The sequence below is a fragment of the Phyllobates terribilis genome, unplaced genomic scaffold, assembly GCF_046119375.1.
Source record: "Phyllobates terribilis strain yellow unplaced genomic scaffold, ASM4611937v1 Scaffold_1__5_contigs__length_1240528914, whole genome shotgun sequence".
NCBI lineage: Eukaryota > Metazoa > Chordata > Amphibia > Anura > Dendrobatidae > Phyllobates > Phyllobates terribilis.
In genome coordinates, this window is record NW_027362761.1 from 753,492,235 (window position 1) to 753,507,599 (window position 15,365).

General features: G+C 40.0%; 1 long non-coding RNA gene across 1 annotated transcript; it reads left to right on the forward strand.

Annotated features, from left to right (window-relative positions):
• The first annotated feature begins 5,368 nt into the window (after positions 1-5,368).
• On the forward strand, positions 5,369-8,631 carry LOC141170800 (uncharacterized). Its single transcript, XR_012252317.1, has 2 exons — positions 5,369-7,741; positions 7,974-8,631. It is a non-coding gene; the product is annotated as an uncharacterized lncRNA (long non-coding RNA).
• Positions 8,632-15,365: the final 6,734 nt, after the last annotated feature.

A 15,365-nucleotide genomic window follows, 5' to 3' on the forward strand; every position in this document is an offset into this window, starting at 1 on the left:
TGGGACAACCCCATTAAGTGCTTTGCGAGTGAAAAAGCACATGCCAAGCCTCTGCCTTCCCTGTCTCTATTCTCTGCACAGACCACCCAGGGGGCTATCAGCCAGCAGGAGAAGGTGGGGAATAGAGGCAGTGGCTACTCCCAGAGCAATTAAGCCTCATTTGCATATAAATGAAACCCGCATTTTGCTTTCAGTTGGGGAGCAGCAGATTGCAAGAGCAAAGATGTGGCTTACATCTTTCAGCCAGCAACATGACTATATAAACAGTTTGGGGAGATGGTCAGGTTAACCTTTAGGCTAAGTTCACACGATTGTTTTCTGGATGAAATTCAATTTTTATACAATCTGTTTTTCCAGGAGCAGCTTTGATGAATGGAAGCCTGGTTGTTATTGCAGCCACTGTGAAATGCTGCAGAGTTTGAGAGAACCTGCTTTCACAAGCCGGCCGAGAACGTTAAGGGGAGACCAGACTAGTACGGTACTGCGCTTGGTCCACTTCTCTACATTTGGTTGACCAGTCTCTCCCTATGTGCACACGTATTGCTAACAACCTTCAGTCCTGTTGATATCATCCAGACCAAAATTGGTTTCAATCACATGATCACTATGACAGTCAATAAGAAGTCTCACAGGAAAAAATTGTTCCACAACAAATTTTACCAGGGCCTATGCCTTAAAAAGAACAAAAAAAAACCTTTCCTCGTGTCTCCTGTCAGAGGAGGGTTGAGAGGAGCTTTTACACAGTATTCATACATTTCACTGAAATTGATTTATTAGTTAACCTTATGTTGCGATGAATCTGTTTCAAATTTGGCACTGGTGCACCCCTATGTCTTCATGGATAAGTCATTGCTGTAGGACAATCCAGCAGGGGGAGCACCTGCGCAGCTATAGACGAAGTAATCCCATTTCTGTCCACTGTTGCAGCAAAAGGTTGTCCTCTCATCACGGCTTGAAACAACTGATGGTACTTTGCTCAGGAGCAAGCCGTGCCGTTAAACAGGGCATGCAAAATAGTGGACTTGGACCATTCACCAATTAATTTAAGTGAGGCCAGTATTAAGGGGATAAAAAATGATTTTCAGTGAAAAGTACGTAATAACTATGTAAATGTCCCTCTCCCTCCTCCAATCAAACCAACAGAAGACACAAGAGGATTTTTTTTTTTTTCCAAGACATAGGCCCTAATAAAATTTGTTGCTCCAAATAATTTTTCCTGTGAGCCTCATCATTGGCTGTCAGAGCGGTCATGTAATTGGGAACAATACCAATGCAGGTCTCAATGGTATCACCAGGACTAGAGGTTCTTCGCAAGATCAGCTGGTGGGGCCGCTGTAGAGGACACAATTGGCTGTAGAATAACATGTATATATGGATCAGTTCTACAAAGTGTCACAGAAATCTGTGCGTAGACAGTAGGTGATTAAGAACAAACTGAACTATAGGACATTGATGTGCGTGCAGCCTTTATTACAGTAATAAAAGATCTGTTTGCAATATGTCTGCAATCCTTTAGCCTGCTTTCACGCACAGTGGTCATGCTGCGATTTTAAACTGCAAGTGTCCTTTTGCCACTGTGATCTTTCCATGGTTTTCATACACTGGCACTTAAAGGGAATCTGTCAGCAGGTTTTTGCTACCTCATCTGAGAGCAGCCTGATGCAGGCAAAGAGACCCTGAATTCAATGATGTATCACTTAGTTTACTGGGTGCAGCAGCTCTGACAGTTTTTAGATTTTTGCAATGCAGCAGAGCTGAGAAAGCTAACCCCTCCCACACCAGGCTCTCTGTGTACATAGTCTATAGACAGTGAGCTGCTTATCACAGAAGGGGCGGAGTCCGACTATTGTCCTTGTGCCAGCTAATCACAGCAATGATAATGACCCAGGTGATTAAACCTTCAGTCTAAGTAAACAACGCCACACAACCTGACATGTGACACATCGTTTAATTCAGTGTTTTAACCCCTACCTGATGCTATCCTCAGATTACATGGCAAAAGCCTGCTGACAGATTCCCTTTAATCTTGCAGGGAAATGTTTGCAAGACCCCAATAAAATGGTCCCCACTGTTTTGCAGGAGTAACAGCTATTTCCTTAACAGATAGTGATTGTCCATGGAAACCATGAAAATACCTCGGCATCATAGGCTGTTGTGGTTTTCAGTTGCTGTGTGACCGCTGCATATGAACACAGCCTTAGAGTTGGAAGCCAATTGTTGCTTTGGCTAATAGGTGGAGTTACCTCTCCTTTTTCATTAGTAATCATGCTTTAATGGGACAGTAGATTTTATTAAGTCTTACTCTAATGATAAGGCCCATTCACATATTACATTGTGAATTTCGCCTAACATTCAAATCTCTGGTACCTCCTTTTCTTAGCTGATGGCACAGTGGATACACTTGCTGTACAATCTTTCTAAAATTTGCCCAATGCCTAATATATAGTGCTATTAATTCACTAATGCATGAATTTGGCAGTTGCGTTTTACATTTATTATTTTCTTTACATGTAAAATGTAATCATTGTGCTTTGTGTGTTTAGAAATGAATAATCTAACAATTTTAACTTGGATTTTCTTCCTCACTTTCCCCCTTCAGCCAAAACGTTAATGCTTGCTACAGGAGTAGGACAAGTAACGGATTCTCTGGCAGGCTGTCTAGTTTCTTCATATGCAAGCATTTGTGTGGAAAACTAGCCATTCACCCACATACAGTGCTCCATTTACTTTCTAAGTTTAGCCTTATACTTGTCTATCCTCAACACTTCATACGGTTGTCATAATGTTGTTTTTACAAGCCTTAATGAATAGTTATTATGCTTTCGTTTCTCACCCTCTATTATACTACTATGCTTTAGGTTCTTATCCTGTGCTATATTATTATGCTTTTAGTTTTTTTATCCTATACTATTATGCTTGGGTATCTCACCATATACTATTGTGCTTTTGTGTCTCACCCTGTTCTATACTACTATGCTTTAGTTTTTCATTCTATAGTATCATGCTTTAGTTTCTCACCATAGACTATTCTATATTTTCTTACCCTGTACTATACTATAATGCTTTAGTTTCTCACCATATATTGTTATAATGCTTTAGTTTCTCATACTATACTATTATGCTTTCTCACGATATACTATTATGCTTTAGTTTCTAACCTTGTACTATACGATTATAGTTTTTAAGGTTGAAGGTAGACTTAAGTCCATCAAGTTAAACCTATAGCCTAACATGTTGATCCAGAAGGGATATACCCCATGGGTCAGATGCTAATAGTTCCATAGTTTCACTGCTCTTCCAGTAAAGAATTGCCGTCTGTGATTATGATTAAACCTTTCCTCTAAACGTGGAGGATGCCCCCTTGTCACTGAAGCAGGCTTAGGTGAAAAAAAGATTATTAGAAAGATCTGTGTACTGTCATCCTTATATATTTCTAATAAGATTGCCCTTAAGGCTTAATTTTTCCGAACTGATAAACCTCAAGTTTGATAACCTGTCTTGGTATTGCAGTTCACCCATTCCGTTAATAACTTTGGTCGCTCTTTGAAACAGCTTAAGTTCAACTATGTTATCCTTATACTCTGGAGACGTTTGGCCGCACTAGTGAACTTGTGTAGAGGCAAAACTATGTTCTCTTCATGAGCATCTATGCTTCTTTTAATGCATCCCATTATTTTATTTCCCATGGCAGCAGCTGCCTGACACTGATCACTCACTAAAGTTAAATTGGCTATCCACCCGACTTTTTTCAGGGATAGTTTTACCCAGTGTTTTACAATTTAGTACTTTAATTATACATTTTATTTCCTGTGCCCAAGTGCATAACTTTAAATTTATCTACATTAGACCTTAATTGCAATTTCTCAAGCCAAGTTTTCAACTTACATAAATCACTTTATAATAAATTATCCTCCTGTGTTATGTTGCAGAGTTTAGTATCATATTCAAACATTGAAATTCTACTCTGTATACCCTCTGCAAGGTCATTAATAAATGTTGAGGGCCCAATACTGACCCCTATGGTAACTGATAACTGTGACCCAATCCGTGTGTACCATTAATAACCACCCTGTTTTCTTTCACTGAACCATTTCCTAACACAGTTACATATTTTCCCCTAGTCCCATTTTTCTCATTTTATGTACCAACCTTTTGTGTGGCTCTGTATCAAACACCTTTGAAAAGTCCATATAGACAACATCCACTGCATTTCCCTGGTCCAGTCTGGAACTTCTCACCTCATAGAAGCTGATCAGCTTAGTTTGACAGGACCGATCCCTCATGTTGATGCCGGGTTATGAGGTTATTCTTATTGAAGTACTTCAGGATAGCATCTCTTAGAAAACCGTCAAGGATTATACCCACGGTAGAAGTTACACTTACTGGCCTATAATTTCCAGGCTCCGATGTCTCCTTTGTAAATATTGGCTTTAGTTTCTCACCCTGTACCAAAAACTGCACATGCCCTATGCTTGATTGTCATACAATAAAATTGGACAATATATACCCTCATTTATTGCGCTCTATAAAAATGTTAACACTTACGTAGCACATAGTAATTGGACCCTTATATAAGGTCAGTACTACTGCTCTACTTACAAAAAATAGGGATTGAGGCAAAGCAATAAATGACAATATGGCATTTCAGAGGCCTAACAAATATCTTTGTCCTCAAACTAGAACTCTGTGTAATGATGTAAGTGCTATGGACGCACAAAGAGCTGCGACACGGGTCCTTGCTCTTTAGTTATATGTGAACTTGTACATCTTGCAATTCTATGATGAGCCATTTACTTTTGGTAGGCAATATCCTTTAAAAAAAAAAGCTAATAGACTTGGTAGATCTGAGCCACTTTCTCAGACACTGGATTTAATGGGAGAAGTTTCATGGTAATGCGCTACTAGCATAAGTATTTAAGATACAAACATTGTGATATTTGGTACCTAGTTGCTATGTCCTTACTTGCATACATGCACTTCTTACTGTTTGTTAATTGTAATTCTCCTGTTACATAGTATAAGTAATATAGAGGCTTGTCAAATGTTACCCTTTTATTAGTGAAGCACTCCATCATCATTTGTATCCTCTTAATATATTGCATCATATTATATAGTGTACGAAAGACTTGGCACTCGCTTCTTCACATAGACTGAAATATTTTATTGTTCATAGAAATTCCAGATTCAAGATGTTTCGGTCAGTAAGACCTTCAGTCATCTGGGAGTTGATTTACACTGCAGCAGGCAACACTGGAAAGGTGTCTGCAGTATCCACTGCTCAGACAAGTGGCCTAGCTGCAGTGAAATCAACTCCCAGATGACTGAAGGTCTTACTGACATAAACGTCTTGAATCTGGAATTTCTATGAACAATAAAATATTTCAGTCTATGTAGAGAAGCAAGTGGCTAGTCTTACTTACACGGTTTAAAGGATTGGGGTCCTACTTGTGCACCGAAGTATACCCGGAAGTGCAATGTTTATCATAATCATATTATATAGTCTACTTACAATTTCTCATTTTGCCTTTCTACACAGCTAATTCTTCTCTTTTCCATTAAGTCTATGACATCACGTGATTAAAAACGGATTAGCTGGATCCTAAGCTCTGTGTAGAAACAGGAGGTCAATTTTCCCTGTATGAGTCAGAAGTCACTGCAAAAGTCCCTGGTGGGGGGAGGGGAGGTGGGGGTGGAAGGAGGGAACAGCTGGGTCAGGAGTTGAAGAGGGGAATGATAGATGCAGGGACAAGAGACTTCCTGATTTTACATAGAGCAGAGAAAAGAGAAGAATTAGCTGGGTAGTAAGGCAAAATGAGTAATTGTAAGTACACAGTGCTATGATATGATGATTGCAATATATTAAGAGGATAAAAACTTAGAGAGGAGTGCTTCTTTAAATGTGAAATCTTTTTGAACACAATAAGGCTTTGTTCACACTTGTACTGAAACAGTGCTTACTGTTTCATTGTACCAGTTATTTTCATTCTATCTCTTTTGAGGGAAGACTGCTTTATGGATGCAAAAATGGCTTGTCCTAAATTAGAGCAAGTTTGATCAAGACCCTAATGATGGATTTACACTGAATTTTCTCACTGTGAATGAAGCCAATTCTGTGACCCTCTTTGCTGTGGATATACTTCTTTTTAATTCTGGGTCTTTTCTGTCCGCATTCATTGTTTTTTAGGGCCATGGTTTTACATGTGAAAATAAATACATTTCTGTGACTGATGCTGATTAATGATGATGGAGGCATAAATCGAGTTTGCCATCTAAACAAAGTCACAATCAGATGGCTTAGTGGGAATTGGGAATCTCTATCCTCTTGTTAGCACCACCAAAGGATTTTATTTAGATATTGGAATTTTACATTCCAAAAGATCTGTAATTGTGATTTTGTGTATATGAACAAGACACATGGGGATGTTTAAACCCCATTGTTGTCATAGTTTATATAATGTATGTGTCTGTGTATATATTTGATCTAGGGGTGCATACGACATTTTGATAAATGTTTGCATTTTTTTCTTTGACGTTTACCATATGTGTAAATTTCATATTTTGATCAGACTCTTAAATGGTGATACCAAATATGCTTTTTTTTATTAAAGGAGGATGATACCAATTTTTATATATATATTTTTTTAAGATTTGTAAACTTTTTTTTTATTTTATTTATTTTTTAGTCTCCTTAGGGGACTTGAACCAGTTTGCTTGTTTTATATACTGCTATACTGCCGTATTGCTGTATATAGTTAGTGACATTCTCGTATAAAGCCCAGCCACAAATGGTATCCTCCAGGTTTGTTGCAGGCTCAGCTCTTGAGCCCACTCCATACACTGGCACCTGGCATGTGATGTACTATTAATTCACATGTCGGTAAGGAGTTAAAGTGAAGGGCTGCGTTCATTGTTTTCCCCCATAATGGACATGTATAACCTATCAAAACAGTAGGTGATAAATGTTTAATCTCTGTGAGTACCACTCCGGGGTCCCTATGATCATTAGAACATGAATATTAGATCATTGAGCTTTTTCAACTCAGATTTGTTTCATTCATGGCTAACTTTATTCAAGAAGCCATAACATTTTGTGTTTGAAGTATGTAGAAAAATTAAATAAAATCATCATGCCTGGCTCGTAAGTGCTAGAATCATTTTATTCTTGATATAGATAGATATTCTTGTTTTAAACTTAGTCTGTAGATGCAGAGCTCACCCAGTATGTTCACCTAGACTCCTGTACGCTATACAACAATAGTGTGTGCAGTCACATTCGCTAGACCTTCATAACCTCAGGCATTGTGCGTGTACAGTTTTTTTTTTGTTTTGTTTTTGAGTAGTCTACATTTTATCACAATTTTAGCTTATACAGGCTATCTTCAGGAAACCATTTTAGGAAAATGTGAAAAACCGCATGCAGGTTGCCTAGTGGTTTTCCTAAAACACTGGCATGAACGCTATTTCTTAATATGTTTACTATAACACAGGAGCAAATCTTGAATCACCTAATAGGACCAGCCTTCATTTTCTCTGTGTTCACAAGTAATGGGTTTGAAACCCACCTGATAACAGGAATAGAAATGGCTGCCTTCTCTCTAGCATAAATTCTGGAGGAATCTCCGTTTCTAGTAAGTTATCGACTTCTACCAATAATAGAGGGGATTTCTAGTTCAATGTGCTTGCAGTCAAGCATATTAAAGGGGTATTCCCATCTCCAAGATCGTATCCCAACATGCAGTAGGTGTAATATTTGCAAATACCTCCAATTAGAAATGTATAGTTTTTCTGATTCGCGATGTCTTTCTCCTCATGTGCAGACATTGCTGGACCTTGGGTATCCATGGTTACGACCACTAATAGTGACAGCTTCTTGCTAGTGGTCGTAACCATGGATACCCAAGGTCCTGCAATACCTGCACATGAGGAAAGGGACATGGTGAATCAGAAAAACTATACTACATTTCTAATTGGAGGTATTTTCCAATATTATTATTACACCTACTACATATTGGGATAGGATCTTGGAGATGTGAATACCCCTTTAAGTTTTTTCTCCCTAAACCTGTGTAAATGGTAGTGTAGGAGAGTCATGTGGCGGCAGTTCACTCTCCGGATCACACTGCGCTTTGTGAGCCAGAAGTTGCTTTTACTATGTATGCCTCTAGATTGACATTAGATTTACATTATAAAAGTCACTCCTGGGTCACCCACACAGCGTAGCGTTCTCCAGGGGAGTCTGAATCACCATCACGTGACTCAGAAGAGGATAATTATAAATTCACTTTGTGTATATAACAGTAAACTTTACATAAATCAGAAGTAGAAGGGATTTTTTATCAAGCCCTATAAGCTGTGCCCGAAGCACACTGTATGTTTTATGACTTATGCTTGCTGATTTATTCTGTTCATCTTATGTTTTTTTGACGATACATTATTATATTCTTATTTGATACCATGCTAAAAATAAACAGAGAGCCTATCTAAATTGTATATTGTGATAATTTTATATGCATGGCATGTTTTTCTTTTGCATCATTTCATCCCTCCCCCTTCATTTTACAAGTTTTTATTACACCTTGTAAGACTGGAACACTTTTTTGTATGATCAATAAAATCCTTTTTCATAAACAATTGTATCGTTTTATTTTTGGGATCTATTTTATTTAGCATTTGTTCTAGTACCAGATATGGCCATATAACTAATGCAGCAGGCTTAAGCTTTTGATAACATACATGTTTAACCCCTTAACCCCCCAAGGTGGTTTGCACGTTAATGACCAGGCCAATTTTTACAATTTTGACCAGTGTCACTTTATGAGGTAATAACTCTGGAACGCTTCAACGGATCCCACTGATTCTGAGATTGTTTTTTCATGACATATTGTACTTCATGATAGTGGTAAAATTTCTTCAATATCACTTGCGTTTATTTGTGAAAAAAAAACAAAAATGTGCTGAAAATTTAGCAAATTTTAACTTTTATGCCCTTAAATCAGAGAGATGTCACACAAAATAGTTAATAAATAACATTTCCCTTTGGAAGTGCATTGAGGTGAAGGGTACATTGCTGGAAAAGGAAAAAAAAAAAAACTCTTTAAATCTCTTAGTTTGCGAGTGTGAACGAGCTGCGTGTGTCCGGAGCATAAGTGCGAACGAAAGTAAGTGTGTGACTTGTTTTTCAGTGACTTTGGATTCAGGGAGTTTGGAAGGGAGGACTTAGGACTGAATTGCTGACTGTATTTCATTCTTTCTTTACTTTAATTTTTACTTAATTAATCCACCTGACCTACTTAGCTGATTCCCCCGGCCATACTTGATACTTAATTGATCCCCCGTCCATACTTAACTGATCCCCCGCCGATATCTAATTGATACACTTGCACATCCCTAATTGATCCCCGTCCATACACCTATATATAAATAATTGTGTTTTGTACTTGTGTATATATATATACTGACTGTATCCCCATATTTAGAATGACGTCCATGTTGGCCGGAGCCGTGCAGTGTACATCTTGCGCAATGTATGCATTCCGTGAGCACCCGCTCGAGGATCCATACTGCTGCGAGAGATGTGAGCATATCGTGCACTTGGAAGCCCAAATTCTGGATCTAAGTGCTCAGATAGCGGTACTGAGGAGCATCGACAACATGGAACGGAGTTTGCTGCTCACCGAGCAGACACTCAATGGGTCAATACTGGGGGTGGAGCATAGAGGGGAAGTGCAGGCTGAACAGGCAGGGAGCTGGATAACAGTTAGGAGGGATAGAGGGAAGAAGTATAGGAAGGCTGGTTCAGAACCGGCATTATTGGAGCACGACAGATCCTCTGACCGCCGGGAGAGTGTATGCTCCAGTAATGAGGGGGAGGGGGGAAGTGTAGGGCAGGCAAGACAGGTTCTGGTAGTGGGTGACTCTATTATTAGGGGGACAGACAGGGCAATCTGACACAAAGACCGGGATCGCCGAACGGTGTGCTGCCTCCCTGGCGCTCGAGTCCGGCACATCGCTGATCGGGTTGACCGGTTACTGGGTGGGGCTGGCGAAGACCCAGCGGTCATGGTCCACATCGGCACCAATGACAAAGTGAGTGGTAGATGGAGGGTCCTTAAAAATTATTTCAGGGACCTAGGTAGGAAGCTTAGGGCAAGGACCTCCAAGGTAGTTTTCTCAGAAATACTACCAATCCCGCGAGCCACACAGGAGCGCCAACAGGAGGTTAGGAAGGTGAATAAGTGGCTAAAGAGTTGGTGCAAGGCAGAAGGGTTTGGGTTCATGGAGAACTGGGCCGACTTCGCGGTCGGCTACAGGCTCTACCGTAGGGACGGGCTGCACCTCAATGGGGAGGGTGCAGCGGTGCTGGGGAAGAAGATGGCTAATAGGTTGGAGGAGTTTTTAAACTAGAGACGGGGGGGGGGGGGACCAAGGAAATAGGTGGGATGTGAGGCAAGCAAGGGGGAAGGGGAGAAATGAATATAATGAGGGTGGAGAGGGGGGTGGGGATAGTACAGTTAGATCGTTAGAGAAGAATAGGATGATAAATAACCCCAAAGTTTTATCTTGCATGCTGACCAACGCAAGAAGCCTGACCAATAAGGCGGATGAGCTGCGGGCGCTTATATCGGAGGAGAGGTATGACATCGTAGGTATGACAGAGACTTGGCTAGACGATAGCTACGACTGGGCGGTAAATTTATTAGATTATAGTTTATTTAGAAGGGACCGGAAACGGGAAAGGCGGAGGAGTCTGCTTATATGTAAAGTCATGTCTAAAACCCAGACTAAGGGAAGATATAGGAGAAGGAGAAGAGGGGGTCGAGTCCATGTGGGTAGAGATAGAGGGGGCAAAAAATAATAATAAAATATTACTAGGGGTCTGCTATAAGCCACCCAATATAACAGAGGAGAATGAGAATCTGCTATTAGGACAAATAGACAAAGTAGCAAAACATAATGAAGTGATTGTAATGGGGGATTTCAACTACCCGGATATTGACTGGGAAACAGAAACCTGTAAATCTCAGAAAGGAAAAAGGTTCTTGACAAATTTTAAGGATAATTATCTCTCCCAACTAGTGCAGGAACCAACGAGAGGGAAGGCTGTGTTGGACTTAATATTGACTAATAGGCCTGATAGAATAACTGAGGTACAGATAGGGGGGCACCTAGGTAATAGCGACCATAATATTATCTACTTCAAAATGCCCTTCAGTAGGGTTATCAATAAGGGAACAACAAAAACATTAAACTTTAGGAGGGCGAAGTTTGATCAGCTGAAAGAAAGCCTTCAACTTATTGACTGGGACAAAGTTCTTAATCAAAGGAATACGAATAGTAAATGGGAAACCTTCAAAAGAATTCGGAATACTCAGTGCGAGAGGTATATACCGTATGGGAATAAAAGGGCCAGAAATAAGAGGAAACCAATATGGTTGAACAAGAACGTAAAAGGGGCGTTAAATAGCAAAAAAGAGGCATTCAAGAGATTAAAACAGGAAAACAGTAAGGAGGCACTAATGTGTTACAAGGAAAAAACGAGAACCTGTAAAAAACAAATAAAAATAGCGAAGGAGGAAACAGAGAAACGTATTGCTAGGGAAAGTAGATCAAATCCCAAACTGTTCTTTACGTATATAAATAGTAAAAGGATTAAATCTGATAATATTGGACCGATAAAAAGTGAGGAAGGCAAAATCATAGAGAAAGATGAGGATAAAGCTAATCTATTAAATAATTTTTTTTCGACAACTTTCACAAAGGAAATCGAACTAACAGGAGAAATGAGAAGTGACAAGCTTAATCCTCCACTAAGTATGACAAATCTAACCCAAGTTGAGGTACAGAAACGCCTCAGTAACATTAAAATAAACAAATCACCAGGACCTGATGGCATACACCCACGGGTACTAAGGGAACTAAGTAATGTGATAGACCGTTATATCTTATATTTAAGGACTCTGTTGAGACTGGGTCTGTGCCACTTGATTGGCGACAGGCGAATGTAGTGCCAATATTCAAAAAGGGAGCGAAAAGTGACGCCGGAAACTATCGGCCGGTGAGTCTGACGTCCGTTGTGGGCAAAATTTTTGAAAGCTTCATTAAAGAGGCAATTACGGAGCATCTTGATGCTAATAATCTTTTAATCGTGAACCAACATGGATTCATGAGGAATCGCTCCTGCCAAACAAACCTGATTGACTTCTACGAGGAGGTTAGCTCTCGAGTAGATCAGGGGGAACCAGTGGATGTCGTGTATCTCGACTTCTCAAAAGCGTTCGATAGCGTGCCACATAATAGGTTGGTATACAAAATGAGAATGATGGGGCTGGGGGAAAATGTCTGCAAGTGGGTAGCTAACTGGCTAAAGGATAGAAGGCAGAGGGTGGTTATAAATGGAATATACTCAGATTGGGTAAGCGTCACTAGTGGGGTACCACAGGGGTCTGTACTAGGCCCAATGTTATTTAATATCTTTATTAACGACATAGTCAACGGGATAAATAGTAAAATATCAATATTTGCAGATGACGCAAAGTTATGTAAAACAATTAATACAAAAGAGGACAGTGCAGACCTACAGAGGGATTTGGATAAGCTGGGTAGGTGGAGCATTAAATGGCAAATGAGGTTTAACAAGGAGAAATGTAAGGTCATACATATGGGAAGGAAAAATGGAAGTCACCAGTACTCACTGAATGGGAAATCATTGGGGAATTCAGAGATGGAGAAGGACTTGGGCATCTTGATTGATAGCAAACTAAATTGGAGTGCCCAAAGTCAGGCCGCTGCTGTAAGGGCAAACAGGGTAATGGGATGTATCAGAAGAGGTATAGCTGCAAAGGATGAGAACATTGTTCTTCCACTGTACAAAGCACTGGTCAGACCACACTTGGAATACTGTGCTCAGTTATGGGCCCCAATATATAGAAAGGATATAAATGAGCTTGAAAAGGTACAAAGAAGGGCAACAAAATTAATAAGGGGAATGGAGGGACTGCAATACCAAGAGAGGTTGGCAAAACTAGGACTATTCAGCCTGGAAAAGAGAAGGTTGAGGGGGGACATAATAAATGTGTACAAATATGTTAGGGGACAGTATAGAGACCTTGTCAGGGATTTGTGCAAAAGGAGGAATATTACGGTAACAAGAGGGCATTCACTAAGACTGGAAGAGAAAAGGTTTCAGCACCAGCATAGGAAGGGGTTCTTTATGGTAAGAGCAGTGAGAATATGGAATTCACTGAGTGAGGAGACGGTAATGTCAGATTCACTACACCAGTTCAAGCGGGGACTGGATGCATTTCTAGATACCAGGCAGATTTCAGCATATACCTAAAAATAAAATAAAATAGTAGGTTGATACAGGGATTTATTCTGACTGCTGGTTTCAGAGTCGGGAGGGAATTTTTCCTCAGGTGAAGATTGGCCAAATCATTTGGGGTTTTTGTCCTCCTCTGGATCAACTTTAGCAATTACAGAACTAACAGGTCGAACTTGATGGACCCAAGTCTTTATTCGGCTTTACAAACTATGTTACTATGTTACTATTATTTCCCACATGTCTACTTTACATCAGCACAATTTTGGAACCAAAATTTTTTTTTATTAGGGAGCTATAAGGGTTAAAAGTTGACCAGCAATTTCTCATTTTTCCAACAAAATTTACAAAACCATTTTTTTAGGGACCACATCACATTTGAAGTCACTTTGAAGGGTCTTTGTGACAGAAAATGCCCAAAAGTAACACTATTCTAAAAACTGCACCCCTCAAGGTGCTCAAAACCACATTCAAGGACTTTAACCCTTCATGTGCTTCACATGAATTTTGGAATGTGGAAGAAAAAATGAACATTTAACTTTTTTCACAAAAATGTTACTTTAGACCCAATTTTTTTTTTTATTTTCGCAGAGATAACGGAAAAAATGGACCCCAAAATTTGTTGTGCAATTTCCCCTGAGCACGAAGATACCCCATATGTGGGGAAAAACTACTGTTTGGGTGCACGGAAGGGAAGGAGCGGCATTTGACTTTTGAATGTAAAATTTGCTTGAATAATTGGCGGACGCCATGTTGCTTTTGGGGAGCCCCTGATGTGCCTAAACTGTGGAAACCCCCCACAAGTGACACCATTTTGGAAACTAGACCCCTCAGGGAACTTATCTACACTGTGTGCAGAATTATTAGGCAAGTTGTATTTTAGAGGATTATTTTTATTATTGATCCACAACTATGTTCTCAATCAACCCAAAAGACTCATAAATATCCAAGCTTAATATTTTTGGAAGTTGGAGTGGTTTTTTTTTTTAGATTTGGCTATTTTAGGAGAATATCTGTTTGTGCAGGTAACTATTACTGTGCAGAATTATTAGGCAACTTAACAAAAACCAAATATAATCCCATCTCACTTGTTTATTTTCACCAGGTAAACCAATATCAGTGCCCAAATCGTAGAAATAAACATTTCTGACATGCAAAAACAAAAAAATTAGTGATCACTATAGCCACCTTTCTTTATGATGACACTCAACAGCCTTCCATCCATAGATTCTGCAGTTGCTTGATCTGTTTTCGATCAACATTGCGTGCAGCAGCCACCACAGCCTCCCAGACACTGTTCCGAGAGGTGTACTGTTTTCCCTCCTTGTAGATCTCACATTTAATGATGGACCACAGGTTCTCTATGGGGTTCAGATCAGGTGAACAAGGGGGCCATGTCATTATTTTTTCTTCTTTTAGACCTTGACTGGCCAGCCACGCTGTGGAGTAGTTGGATGCATGTGATGGAGCATTGTCCTGCATGAAAATCATGTTTTTCTTGAACGATACCGACTTCTTCCTGTACCACTGCTTGAAGAAGTTGTCTTCCAGAAACTGGCAGTAGGTCTGGGAGTTGAGCTTCACTCCATCCTGAACCCGAAAAGGTCCCACAAGTTCATCTTTGATACCAGCCCATACCAGTACCCCACCTCCAACTTGCTGGCATCTGAGTCGGAGTGGAGCTCTCTGCCCTTTATTGGTCCAGCCTCTGGCCCATCCATCTGGCCCATCAAGAGTCACTCTCATTTCATCAGTCCATAAAACCTTTGAAAAATCAGTCTTAAGATATTTCTTGGCCCATTCTTGACGTTTTATCTTATGTTTCTTGTTCAAAGGTGGTCGTTTTTCAGCCTTCCTTACCTTGGCCATGTCCCTGAGTATCGCACACCTTGTGCTATTTGATACTCCAGTAACGTTGCAGCTCTGATATATGGCAAAACTGGTGGCGAATGGCATCTTGGCAGCTTCACGCTTGATTTTCCTCAATTCATGGGCAGTTATTTTGCTCCTTTTTTGGCCAAAACGCTTCTTGCGACCCTGTTGGCTA